This window comes from Lasioglossum baleicum, chromosome 2, assembly GCF_051020765.1.
Source record: "Lasioglossum baleicum chromosome 2, iyLasBale1, whole genome shotgun sequence".
Taxonomy (NCBI): domain Eukaryota; kingdom Metazoa; phylum Arthropoda; class Insecta; order Hymenoptera; family Halictidae; genus Lasioglossum; species Lasioglossum baleicum.
Genome location: NC_134930.1, coordinates 12,940,574 through 12,954,027, shown reverse-complemented (window position 1 = coordinate 12,954,027; position 13,454 = coordinate 12,940,574). Strand labels below are relative to the sequence as shown.

General features: G+C 41.5%; 1 protein-coding gene across 2 annotated transcripts in view; it reads right to left on the bottom strand.

The window, feature by feature from the left end:
- Blo (bloated) overlaps positions 1 to 11,678 on the bottom strand; it is a 188,337-nt gene extending 176,659 nt beyond the window's left edge. Inside the window, exon 1 of one of the 2 annotated variants that reach the window (XM_076439688.1) lies at positions 10,847 to 11,678. The gene's annotated coding sequence lies outside the window, so the exon portion shown is untranslated. The remainder of the gene's footprint in view (positions 1 to 10,846) is intronic. The other variant, XM_076439694.1, reaches the window with a different exon arrangement.
- Positions 11,679 to 13,454: the final 1,776 nt, after the last annotated feature.

Here is a 13,454-nt window from a genome sequence, read left to right as displayed (position 1 = left end):
GGACGAAAATCAATATAACGTTAAACAATGCAACAACATACTCTACTTGAGTTTATAGATAATAATTGACAAAATTATACGACAATATATCATCGCCGAAATTAAATAAATGATCGGTAATTACGTGAATGGCAAGCAAAGTATTTTCCCGATTTAAAACAAACAACTGGATCGTTTCGATATTACAAGGAAGGGGGTTAAGAAAATAGGTATTTGAATACAAAACGTTCAGTTCTCTTTTTTCGTCCACCCTGTATGTACTTCTATAGGTCGTGGGCGAGTGCTGCTCTATTTGCGGTCGTCCTTACTGCGGTTAGAGAAATCGGTTTACCGACGATTTAGAGGCGAGCCGGAATAATGCCACCTGCGATCCTAAGTAAAAGTACGACGGAGGTTCGTTCGTTCGTTCTGCGTTTTGCCCGGATCGCAATTTGCAGGAACAGCAATTTTCTTCTCAGGACAAAGAATGTCCCGGGAGCTGGCCGAATACATTCCACCTAGGAGATCGTCGGTAACCGATAGCGACGTTTTTGCTCCCTTCAAAAAGCGAACTGTATTATCTTCTACTGTTTCAAAGACCTGGTCCTAGTGAAACCAGTGTTCCATTAAGATTAACAAACTTTCATAGAAAACTTTCAGAGAAACGTAAAAGTTTCATTCTATTTCTTGATAACAACCTCCTCGGAAAACTTTCTTGCATATAATCTTCCGTTCCAACCGCGTTTATCTTTCTGTTCTGTGTTTTCAGTAGATATTTATTTTCGAGAAATTATACGATGCACTCATTACCAGCAACACACTTTTTTTTTTACGAAATATTATAAAATGGCGAAAAAAACTTAATCACGTTCCAACAATTAAGAATAAAATCGAATAAGAAGCATCTGCCCATTTAAATGAGGCTTAAATAAAAATTCAATGATAATACAGAATGGTTGGCAAAAAATTAAAATTTAGATTCTGGGTCGAAATGGACCCAACGTCCATCATTCGAGGGTTATTCAGGTTCTACGATCCCTTCGATCGATGTTTGCAAATTGATACTACGATGAAATGCAAGAAAGTAAGTAACAAAGAGGAGGAGTAAAATCGTTTGCTTTTTTCTGCGGCTCTCTGTCTCGAAATCGAATCGGATTTTTTCTCGAATCGCAGCAGGATCAACCAGTGACACGAGTGTTTTCGCGCGTGTTCGCGCGACAAAGACGCGTTGTGTTCGTTACGTTGGTGCGTGAGCATGTGCATGTGCCCCGACAATGATCGCGATGAACGCGACGGGGTGATAATGGTCCCCATTGTCGTCATGCAACCCGATGAGACGCTCGAGATACATGCAAACGGTCTATTGACAGTTGCCGGGATGACGATGACGTTGCGGAATAGTGACAATGACTTCGTGATCGTGCGATAAGCTACCTCGTATTTTCTTATTTTACCCCATCTTTCGTAAAGCGTCATGCAAAGCTATAATCTCGGATTCCGAGCATGACGCGTTGCTACATCCTCTTATCGATTCTTTAATCGGAACGCAACCCTCCAGGATCTCGTTGCACGGTCCGTTGCGGTCTCGAACTGTCTGTGGTACTTTTCATAAAGAACAATGGCTTGATTTTTCATTTATCGAGTTCAAGGCGGCGTTTATTCTTACAATTAGTCATAGTCCGCGGGGCTGAAGAATTGGACCGCGTCAGATTTTCAACCGAAAGAAAACATTTCGACCTTGGTCGAGCTTATTCGCATGGTTGAGAATTAAGAATTAAAGAAAATTGAGAATTAAGCAGTGTACAAGTCTATCGAAGATTTATCATTTCTATTCGGCACTACACTAATTTATTTAGCAATTGTTCGAACGACATCCCACGTATTCAAAGTAAGCATTGTTACCGTGACATTAGCAATTTGTATCTTGAGGTGATTCAATGGTCCTACGATAAGTTCGTTTGTGTAATCATCAATCAGTGAGGTAACTCTGTTCGTTCATTATATTTATTTCATTATAAATAGTAATCGTGCATTAAAAAGATTTAGAAGAGAGAATACCTTATTTTAATCATTGCTCTAGAGAGTAATGTATTTCAAAATATACCATAATATTTTACACTATTATAGCACAATTATGTTCATAAAGAGAGGACCTAACGTTATGTAAGTTTTCCATCTGTTTATAATAACAGGGATGGGCACATTTATTTGATACGAGACAGGAAATAACCATTTGAAATAATAAATTGTTTTAAATATTTAATTATTAGTATTTTACGTAAAAAATTAGGATAATTTTCTTAACTATTCTTTCTCGAATACAGTAGAACTCCATAAATCGCCAGTTGGAACACAAGTTGATTCATATAATAGGAGTCCACCTGTGTCTTCCAGCAGTGACAATGATATATTTTTTCTTTATCTAATTTAACCCTTAGCACTCGATTCTTGCCATTATTCAAAATTACACATTATTCATTATTCAACAAAATTTTGTTTGCATTATTAAATACGTTGGCATCTAATCAATTACTAAAGTAAGTATTATATGACACATTATACCAATTTCATATCCATAAAATTAAAAAAACCATATTGAGCGGAATTATTCTTAATTATTATTAAAATAACTTCGACTGCAAAGGATATGAATGGAATTTCGTTCAGCTAAAGTTCAGTTAACCTTCCGACGGTGGAGTCCGGGTTTATTTAGACCCAGAGTATTAAAATCGTCATTTAATTGTACAGTTTCTGGCGAATTAATGAAACGAACATCTGCTGCATTAGGAATAATAGAAAGATTAACTTGTTTGGAAGAAATACCAAAAATACGTTTTAAAACGTTGATAAGCGAAGCAGTTGATCCAAAATGTAATTAGTAGTGTAGTTATAAAAATGAGCCGCAATCCGAGGGTTAATGAGACAAAATTTAGTTGACGCAAACGGAGTTCCAGTGTAATTTATATCGATAATGTTCAAGCCTGTGCATAATTTGGTCGGCCATTGCACGTCCGATCGAAAGTGCTGGCAGCGTTACACGGATGAAAAAATTTCGATAAAAAGAGCTGTGTAGGTACCGATGACGTCGGGGGGGACCGGGTTGGGCGCGCAGCAGTTCTGCCAGTTCTGCCTAATGAAAGCCACACGAGCTCTCCGATTATCATTCGGGAATGCAAAGAGGCCGGCTCGATCCTTTCCGCGGAATCAGCTTCGCTCCGGCGCGACGCAAAGAAGCGGATCCCTCGCGTATGGGATCCGTCGCGCGCGATTTCAGATTCACCGCGCGTTTCGCGAGTATCCGCGAGGGATCTCGGTCGCCCTTCGAGGTAGCAGCGGTGACCTCGTCTCTTCTTCATCTCTCAAGGCCATCTAATCGCGACACGTCCGTTTCGAGCACGTACCAAAGGGTAAGTCCCTGTCGCTCAACGACTTTATTAGCCCTTAGGCGGAAGGGACGGGGCGAGCATGCCAACTTTCAAATGAGACAATTCCCATGATCGCGATCGCCGGATTAACCCGTACATGGGGGACCTTTAACGACTGCTGAGATCGCCGTGTCTAGGACGTATATCCTCTTATACGTTCATTCTTTTTTCGGGATACTGTTTCAAACAAAGGAGAGGCCGAGCGAGACAAGAATGCTAAATAGAAATTACTGTGGAACGCTACGTTCAGTTATGGAACATTGTGATAGGTTCTGTTTAAGACATGAACGGTGGAACAGTTTTCAAGAACGTTCTAATATTGAATGTTCCGATGCGAACGGATCAAGAAAAATTTTAAAGAAGATGTAGATACAATAATATTAAGCGAAAAATAATAGCAATGGGCTCAATAAGTGTTTACTATAGAATAATTGGATAGAATAAATTAATCTGGCAATTTTGTTTATAGTGCAATCCAACAACATTAATTCTACAGTGAGTAAATCGCACAATTTATAACGTCTTATCCATTTATTTCAAGTCCGAATATGGTAGTATACTTCGGTGATGAATTTCAAAATATTTCTGGTCTAAAAGAAGTCCTTCTTGGAATGTTTATTAACATCAGTCAGCAATTAATATTTCCACTCAAGGTGTCTGCTGATTTACGAACGGGGATATGCACATCAGCCAAGGACTAACTCCATGCGTCCATATTAGGCGAACGAATCCTCGCGACCGAGGTCCTCTGCCAACGATGGTTCTCGAACTGTCGGAATGTTGGCCTGCTGCCATAAACCCAATGACAACGTGTCTCTGTCTTTTTTTTCAGTTTTCCTTCCCAAAGAACCTGGGATTTTCGGTTCGACCGTCATCATCCCCTATCCTCTCGCATGCTACACCCTAATCACCGAATCCTTCGCGTTCATTCGACGATACACCTAGTTGTAAACATGAGATTGAGGCGATCCTTTGTGAGGGTGACGTCAGATGCGTGGGTAATAAAAAGTGTGATTCTAAGACGCAAATGGAGAGAAAGAATTTGAGAGAGCGGCTTTATGGCGAGGACGGTGTGAAAATATTTAGCCGGTTCAAATTGCGCCTTGTTTACGATTGACATTGCTTTGTTAATTAATCGCCGGCGAAGAATTTCCGATGATCTCAAATGTTGCTTTCTGAGAAGTACTGATGACTAGACTGTGGATTTTATGCATTTATAACAAAAACTGTGGCACGTACGATCTAAAGCAGTGGACATATTTCAAAATTTTAAGAACATCCACGTATTAGTTTCAGTTTAATAAGATAATTAAAATAAGAAAGAAATTTTTATTTAACCTCTGTGTCTTAGAATCGATGCAGACATTTTTATTTTGCAGAAAGATCCGCAGTCTACTGATGACAAAGAACTTGCATGTATGAAATCTACCAAAACGTCGAAATATTCTACGGTGATATTGGAACAAGAAAATTAAGGTCTAGTATATAATAAAATAGTTTTAATAACAAACAACAATTTTGCTAAATATCTAACTTGAAATATCAGTCTTCACAAAGAAAGAAGAATATAGTACGAAAATATTCAGCTCGAGAAATAAGAATATAATGTAAAATGATAGTCGTTAAAGAAACAAAACACTAGATTACCATTCGATTGCAATTTCCGTGTGTTTGCAAGCATGATCTGGTTCAGATGTGCGCGATGGAGAAGATACGAGTGTTACTAAATCAGGACAACTTTAATTACGAGGAAGAGAAAACGTGCGACTCCGTTAAATTTATCTTCATTTTCCCTTATAAATAATACATTTTGTAATTAATTCTACGCTCATGATTTTTCAAGCAGAGCTGGTTTCGAGAAAATGATTTTATTCGAACCTGATTTTTACTGAAACCTACAGTTCCCCGATAACGCTTTGATTGTAATGGCGTCTATATCCGAGTGGCGATATTTGTCCAGAATTGAAAATTAATTTTGCTAGATTGAGGTACCAAATTTGCTAACGATTTGCAAAATGCAAGAGGTCTGAAACAGTAATTGATATCATAAAACTTAGCTTTTCAGTTTTTGTTTTGTTAAATAGATTACTTTGATTTCATCTCATTTTAGTGAGTATTGAGTGAGTGATCAACATGTTAACACTAAACCTACCACCAGCGGGGTCAAAATGACCGATTCCAGATTTTTTATTTTACATTTATTGAAATAATAAAAAGGATTTGATAAGCACGTATTGTAATAGGAGCCGCACAAAGTCTAACTAAAATCAATCTTGTCATTTTTATAAGGGAACATGTACCAGTTACTTTAGTTAACTGTTAACGTTTCTTACAATTGACTTGGACAATTTTTATTTCGCATAAAGATCTAGTCGTCAGAGGTATCCGATGCTGACAGAAAAAAGAGGTAAGATGGAAATCAATTTCGCATGACGTTCGAGCGTGGAGCAAGCTTTTCTGCGTGGTAATCAAGAACGCCGACACTAAAGCAGCGTTACAAGAATGTACGATATGATTCCCTAGCGTTCTTCGACCGCGACTTCGGCGCAATAAACAGTCACGTGTCTCCCGTAAATATTTAGCACCTTCCCCTGCCTGTTTTATTGTTGAACCGGCCGCTGCGGCCCGTCCATTCAATGATTCAATGATAAAATCGCGGGTTCGCGCCTGGAGCAACCCGTCGGTATCCCGTCGGCTGTTTCTTTAATATCGTCGAAGAAAAATGGCGGGCAATTGTCGGAAAAAAAATTACCGGAATGAGTCACACGATTGCGAACTGACTCTGTCGCCTTGGGAAGTAAATTAACACTTCCATTAAATGGTTTCTAAAACAAAAATCAACCAGGAGAACGATCACCGAGATTCTTTACCTAAATACTTTTTCCTCAAGGCCATGCAAATAATATCGCTTGAAATTCTCAGGACGTACATGCACGTAATAGTTGAATTAAATTAAACTGGTTCTTTCAGAGGAGTAAAGTAGAAATTATTAATAGTAGACTATGATATATATATATATATAATAGTAGACTCTTTATACAAAAGAAAAATTGTCTGCATTAATTGTGAGAAACAGAAGTTAAATAAATATGTATTCTTCCTTTATTGGTTTGAACAAATTGGAAATAATGTAACACTATTCTGGAATTCTTCCTATGTTTTCACTGACCTGTATTCTATTTATCTGTTTGCAATGCAAATACATAAAATCCACAGTCTAATTAATTGTTACGTGTGATGATTTTCACTCTGACCTGTATTCTATTTACCTATTTGTAACGGAATTACGTAAAATCCACAGTCTAATTAATTGTTACGTGTGATTACGTTATATTCGTTTGAGAGAGAACACACATGCGTAGGTGTCATCCTCGAATGGAATATTTTTTCCAATACGCATTTATACACTCGAGAGAAATTCTATTGCAACATTCATTTGGGTAATTTTTACGCGAATCATTATTGTTCCACGTGAACGTAAAAGTACGAGAAAATAACGAGCAAGATGACAAAAAGAGTGCCAAATTATACTACGAAGAATTTTTGCTGGATTATTTATGACGCGAGTATATAAACGTTCTCGATTCCGGAGAGGAACAATAAGACGGCTATGAAGATACGCGCGGACTTGTTTTTTCACTTGTTACTCGTTTTAGGGTATTTCTCAGTGAACCAATTTACCTGTCGCATTTCACGGTATAATATCGAAGCTGAATAATAAATTACCCCGAATGTCGTAACTGTTCCTGAAAAGTCCTCGTTACGCGCGGCCATCAACGAAAACATGTCGTTTCGAATACGAGTATGGAGATCCTGTGCCCGAAGCAAGCCACTCGCGGATTCTGATTTTTTAATGTTTATTGCACCTTCGTAATAATGTTGTTCACATTCCCGAACGACAGCCACGGATCTAAATGGAAATAAATTCCAGAAGCAAATGAACTCGGTCCTTTCCACGAGAATAAAATTTTTAAAGAATTCTAGAATATAAATTTCCGCAGAATTTAGTATCGAATAAGATTTTATTTGTATCCACTTACTCAAAATTTGCATACAAAGATAAAAAATTGCATAAACATCCGCAGTCTAGTTATTATAAATAGCACAAGGTAGAAACAATTAAATGTACTTGCGCACGCAGGTGCAATTATTATGAGTCTGCATACATCGTATAAAACACTGTTATTTAGTTCGAATTTTTTTGTAGATGTCTATAAAATCTTCATAATTTACCAATTACTACTAGGAAAACCGTGAATGTGTTTTTGGAGAGAACCTACACTAGCACAATTTTTGGGTACGCATGATTCCTGCGTATGCCTGTCTGACCATTACTTTCCTTTTCTACTTGGAGCAAATTTCGAAATTCTAAGAATGGATTTGTCTAATATAGCAACGCGTCAGTATCATTGTCCTTTGACTTGAATTTAATTATGTCGTCGAGGTGAATATAAACTGTTTAAAAATTGCAATGCAGATTTTTATCAAGTAGTTTACAAAAGCAAGGCTTGCTTATATTGTGTGTCAATGGGCTAAAATCTATCTTGATCTTTTCGAATTTAACATCGATTCCTGTGTTGCGAAAAAACTCGAAGCGAATGAATGGAGTCGTAAGGGAGACGTTCGATCACTTTCGAAGATTTCCCGCTCGATGGGCACTGCGTCTGAAAACGTGTTCCTCTGACATACTTCAACTACAGGCAAGGTCGAGGGTTCGTGACCCGAATCGTGATTCGTAATCATTTAATTTTCGCAATAGCAACAGTTGGTAACTTTGAAAGGTCATCCTCCGTAAGAACTTTTAAACGTTTCAATACAGGTCCACATCAAGAAATTGTAAAAAGCAAATTTTAATATTTCCTCCACAGTTCTGACCAATTGTAATTTTTGTTCTAATTTCTCAAATGGATTAATTTTCAATAGTGTCGGAAAATTACTGTGAGGCAAGTACCAAGCTCCAAACGACAGAGAATCACGGAAGCTCCATGCCTGGGTCCCAGTGGACCCAGTTAAGGGTTATTCATCCGTGGATAATCTAGGTCATTTATGTTTGAGACTAATTTTTTTACCGTTCTTCCTGTGTCAAAAAATGTAAAAAATTCTAGAATAATAAGAATCCCCATTTTGACATGTAATCATTGAAACGTCTAAAGCATTAATGGAAAAAGTACATATTAGAAAGAAAGCATTTCGCTGCGGACATAAACGACCCAGGTTGCTGACGGAGGGTTAATTTCTGCATCGAGTGCATTTTGGAAGTATGATCGCGTCGCGGCGACGTATTCTCGACGCAATAAAAGACGAGGGATTCGGTCACGGGTGAGCCGCGGGGATTCGCACGTCAGATCGAGGCGCGATCTTCATTCCGCGAAGCTCGCTGCGAGCGGACAGGCGAAACAAAAGAGCGAGCAGAAGAAAGGGAGAAAAGAGAAGCAAAAGGATTGAGCTGTTCATAAGCCCTCGCCGGCGTCTATTTCTGGACTTAACGAGGGACGTGTCGAGAAGGACGCTGAAACAGGACGACGACGTGCCTCGTAACTGTGTCAAGCTCCACGTGGCCCTTTTATTGCGCGTCAACATCGGCCCGAATTTTTATCCGAACCGAACGCGTTCAGACCTCCATTTCCATTTCGTTCTCACTCGTCCTTTTCTCCGCCGCGCCGAACTTTTCCAATACCCGCACGCTCCATGGAACCGAGCTCCGTTTAATTTATTTTCAAACAACCCGCAACCGTCTGGGAATGCTCTAATTTCTTCGAAATTCGTTTTCCGAAGTGCTAACAGTTGTTTTAGTATAATACAGTAGGTATTAGAGTACGGATTTCTATGTAAAATAAAAATGCTCTGCGTTGATCTCAATATACAGGAACTACATAATAATTTAAACGAGTTCAACACAATACAATAGTATCTGTAAATTCTTTGAATTAGTTTGTTTATTTATCAAGCTCACTTGTCCAACTTTAGATCTAATAATTAATTGCAGCGGTTCGGTACGACTGATTAGGAGGATTGTAAGTAAATATCACCCTCTAGATACAAATTAACAATGAATCGACAGTTCAGAAAAAAATTGAATTTTCATTCATGTGCGAAATAAGTATTGCCCATAAAAATGCATAACATTGGTCCTTGGTTTAAAATGAGATGCAAAAGAACAAGATATTCTTGGCAAATTGTGGCTAAAGATGAAAAACGAACATTCCACTTTCTGACAATGATCTACCTAACAATCACTGCCTGGAGTCAAGAATTTAATTGTCCATGGGAAATCACGCTCTAAGTAGATAGTCGAGATACAACAAGAAAAAGGAAACCGCAATAATTCAGCCCTGTCCGTCTCACGATCACGTGTCCGTCCCAATAATCAAAATTCCAGACCGACAACGTTCGGACAAGCGTCCAATCGCGTCAACGGAGCGTTCACTCTCATCTTGCGGAGTGCTGATTAAAGTGTCGGTTAAAGCGCGTTAATTGATCTCCGGGCGAACGAGACGTCGCCCTCCCCGCCCCCACCCCTTCGGATTTCTGGTTTTCCTATCGCCGACGAGATCCAATCTACCGGTAGAGTAAGTCGCGTTCCCGTCTCTAATCTATTCGCAACGAAAGTCATTTCCCTTTCGATTAACGTTTCCCGTTCCCGGGACCGTTTGACGGGGGCCGACGCGAGACGCGAGCGATGTCGCGTGTTAGATGTCCCGTGTCCCGCCACGACCGCGATAATTACAGTGATCTCATTGTGAACGTGATTTGTCAGTCAACCCGTAAAACGTACGTGTCGTCGTGCGGGGAACGTCGTGACGTGTACGCGGCGAAAAGAAAAGCGGTGCACGGCAAGTTCGTTCTTCGAGGGAGCCGAAGAAAATCTAGCCGGCCGCCGCGGCGCTGAAGCAATTTGCAACCTCGTTAGCGGATCGTCTCACGTGTTTCGCACATCATCATTGGTCGGCCTAATCGCAAACACTCCCGGAGTGTTTGCAGCCTGAATTCCCGAAGGCCTCTCGCGACACACAGAAGCCGTTTCAGCGACAAACATTTACGTAACACCAACTCGAGCGATCAACGAAGCGACGCGCTACGTTCCGTTGCACTGCACTTCAGATGGAGCGGCGGCGTTCGGTAAGTCTCGGTTCCGATCCCTCAAAGATGACACCTGTTCGCGGGCCGATCTCCTTGAACGCGCGCCACTTCCCGTCACAGCGGTCGACGATCACGGTTATTCCCGTGGCAAGATGGATGGGAGAGACGATCGAACGTCGGCGACGAGTCAATCCGCCTGGCCGACAAAGCTCTCAGGCGAACAGACTCGTCCGAGACGACGACGAACGACGACCAGTGACGGACGATCCGTCACCGGGACGAGGATGCCACGCATTAGTTCCTTGCGCACTGCGAACGCACCCGCCAATGGCAGACCGCTCGAATTTCAGAATTCAATTTACCTTCACTGGCACGGTAGCATTCCGATCGGTAGTAGCTCTGGTGTGCTCTTTAAGGATATCCCCCTTGACCGCGACGTGCCAGCAAGAAGAGGATCGAACGAGGATCGAGGGAGAGGACCCGGCTCGTGGTTCTACCGAACAAAACACTCTCACGTACAGCAACTGTCACTGCCACCGTGGCAGCCGGGTGTCTCGTCCCGTGGGACCCGGCGAGACAAACACCTTGCGCCCGATCCTGATGCGACGCGACGACGTCCTAGCGACGATTATCATCGATCGGCTAAGAACACAGCATCCCCTAGATACTCTCTGGCTTGCTTCCCTTCTTCACCCTGGCTAGCCTACTCCTTTTTCTCCAACTCTCTCCCTCTCTCTCTCTCTCCCTCTCTCCCTCTATCTCTCTTCTTCACTGTTAGGTCGTTGGGCACGCGCTAACACTCGATACCAAGAACCAACAACTTTATCCGAACCGTCTGGCAAACACTTGTTCCCCGAAAGGTCACTGCTTCGTAGCTTAATACCACACGCGTGTTCGTTTATTCGAAAAACGATCGCGATCGATCGGGACCGATTCTCTGAGCTGACGACTCAACGGGATCAAGTATCCCGGGGTACCCTGGTGCTGTACCTGTACGATTCACTTCGACGACTCGCTCGCACCGATTACGGGGTCGTTAGGTAATTCCGGACCTGCGACGCGACTTAGGGGCTACCACTCCTTCGGCACGCACCGTTCTCCGCCGAGCGCCGAAGAACTAATAAAAGCTGGGACCCAGCTTGATACTGCGTAGGCCGCTTACTACTCCTTCCACCGCGGCTCCGTCCTATCCCACCGACGTACCGGACCGGGCCCCGACAGAGACAGGCAGGAGAGAATGCACGGACGGACGGACGGACGTAAGGACGAACCGACAGACAGACGGACGGACGAACGAACGCAGCACGGATGGACGGTGAAACGGATGAAGCAACGGACATAAGGACTTTAACAGGTATACACACACGCCGCTCGGGTCTGGTGCACCGATGCCCGGGTACACCAGGCAAGGCTGATGCTGTGTGTGCTGCTATGCTCTCCTCTCCTCTGCTCTACGATGTTACCTGTGCTCGTTGCTCCTGATGCACGCGTTGTTGCTGCTGCTGCTCCCCTGCCTTTGCCGTTGCCTTTGCCGCTTGGAGAACGTCACTCGGTCAAGGTCCCACACCGAAAACCAGCGCAAGTGAACGCCGTGTCTTTGCCGGGGTACCGTGCAGATTTCCCAGAGCCTGGGTTAAGTCTTAGTGGGCGTGTTCAGCAATTTGTGGCAGAGCAGAAGACACTGAATTTTTAGTGGTTGGGATACTGGGTTCTTTTTAGAGTCGAAATAAGTAAAAGTTGCTTTTTACTACATTTTAGTTGAAGAAAATTTAGAAAGACGTGTCTTCTAGATCCTCATGTTTTCTGACAACCTCATAAAAATTGAATAATTGCTTTATCACAAATGATTAAAAATGTTGGAAATTGTTATTATTCGTTTCTCAATTTTCACCATTTTTAATACTTCTTTCACTTCATTCACTTGGGATGGAACTTGAATGAAAACGATCTCGACACTTATAATTGCAGATGAATCATCAGCATGTACATATCTAAAGCGAAAAATTCGCCTTTAATGTACCCGACCAGTGTCATCATCCTCTTTGCCACCTGCTAGCTTATTCGATCACCGCTATACTTGGCGCGAGACACCTTGGATTGTCGATGTGCGAGGGTGGCAGAGATCGTCTGGTGAACTCGATTCGCTCGTGGAAGAAGGTGGCCGCGAAGGATGATACTCGACCGACTCCACGGATTGCGTTGGTTAACTCGGGGATTGAGACATCGAACGGTAGGCGATGATCTGAGAAAATGACAGAAGCGCGGGCCGCGGGGAGCGCTGGAAGAACCGCAATTTACAGAATATGGGCCGCGAGTGGGTTCCGTTGGTTCTAGAAAGTTACATAGCAGAATACTGAATTACATTTTGCTCGACGCAAAATGGGCCCCGTTTCTGGGACGAATTTACATATCGTATCATCCCAGTCTTGTTGAGCTTGAAATCAATCAAAAGACTGTTGATGCTTGTAGCAGATTTCTGTGACGAACAACGAAGGAAATGTTAGAAGAAAATTTCTTCAATTCTGTATCGCTGCTTGTAGCTCGAATGAAGCAGATTCTAACAAATGAGTGATATTCAACTTATTTCTCTGGATGAATTCAAAGGATCTATTTTGCCTATGAAACTGGATCATGAAAACCTAAATAATAATAATAATTATTTATTTATTGATGCCGTAAACCTAGTTTAGTTTATATAGCATACATTATTATGACATTATACAAAAAGATAGAGAAGTATATAACACATAGTATGTATAAAGTGGAATTATACATATAGTATAAACGTTAGGCGCTAAATCCTAATCTTACATTTTTTAATAAAGTTAAAAATAAACATTAGCGCTGTAATATCTAGTACGCTTAGAAAAAAATTAATAGTGTAGGGAGGATAGTGTTTACGATTAAGGAGCAGTTCAAACAGGTGTTCTCGTTCTGAATCATATTCTGGACATTGCCAGATGATATGAT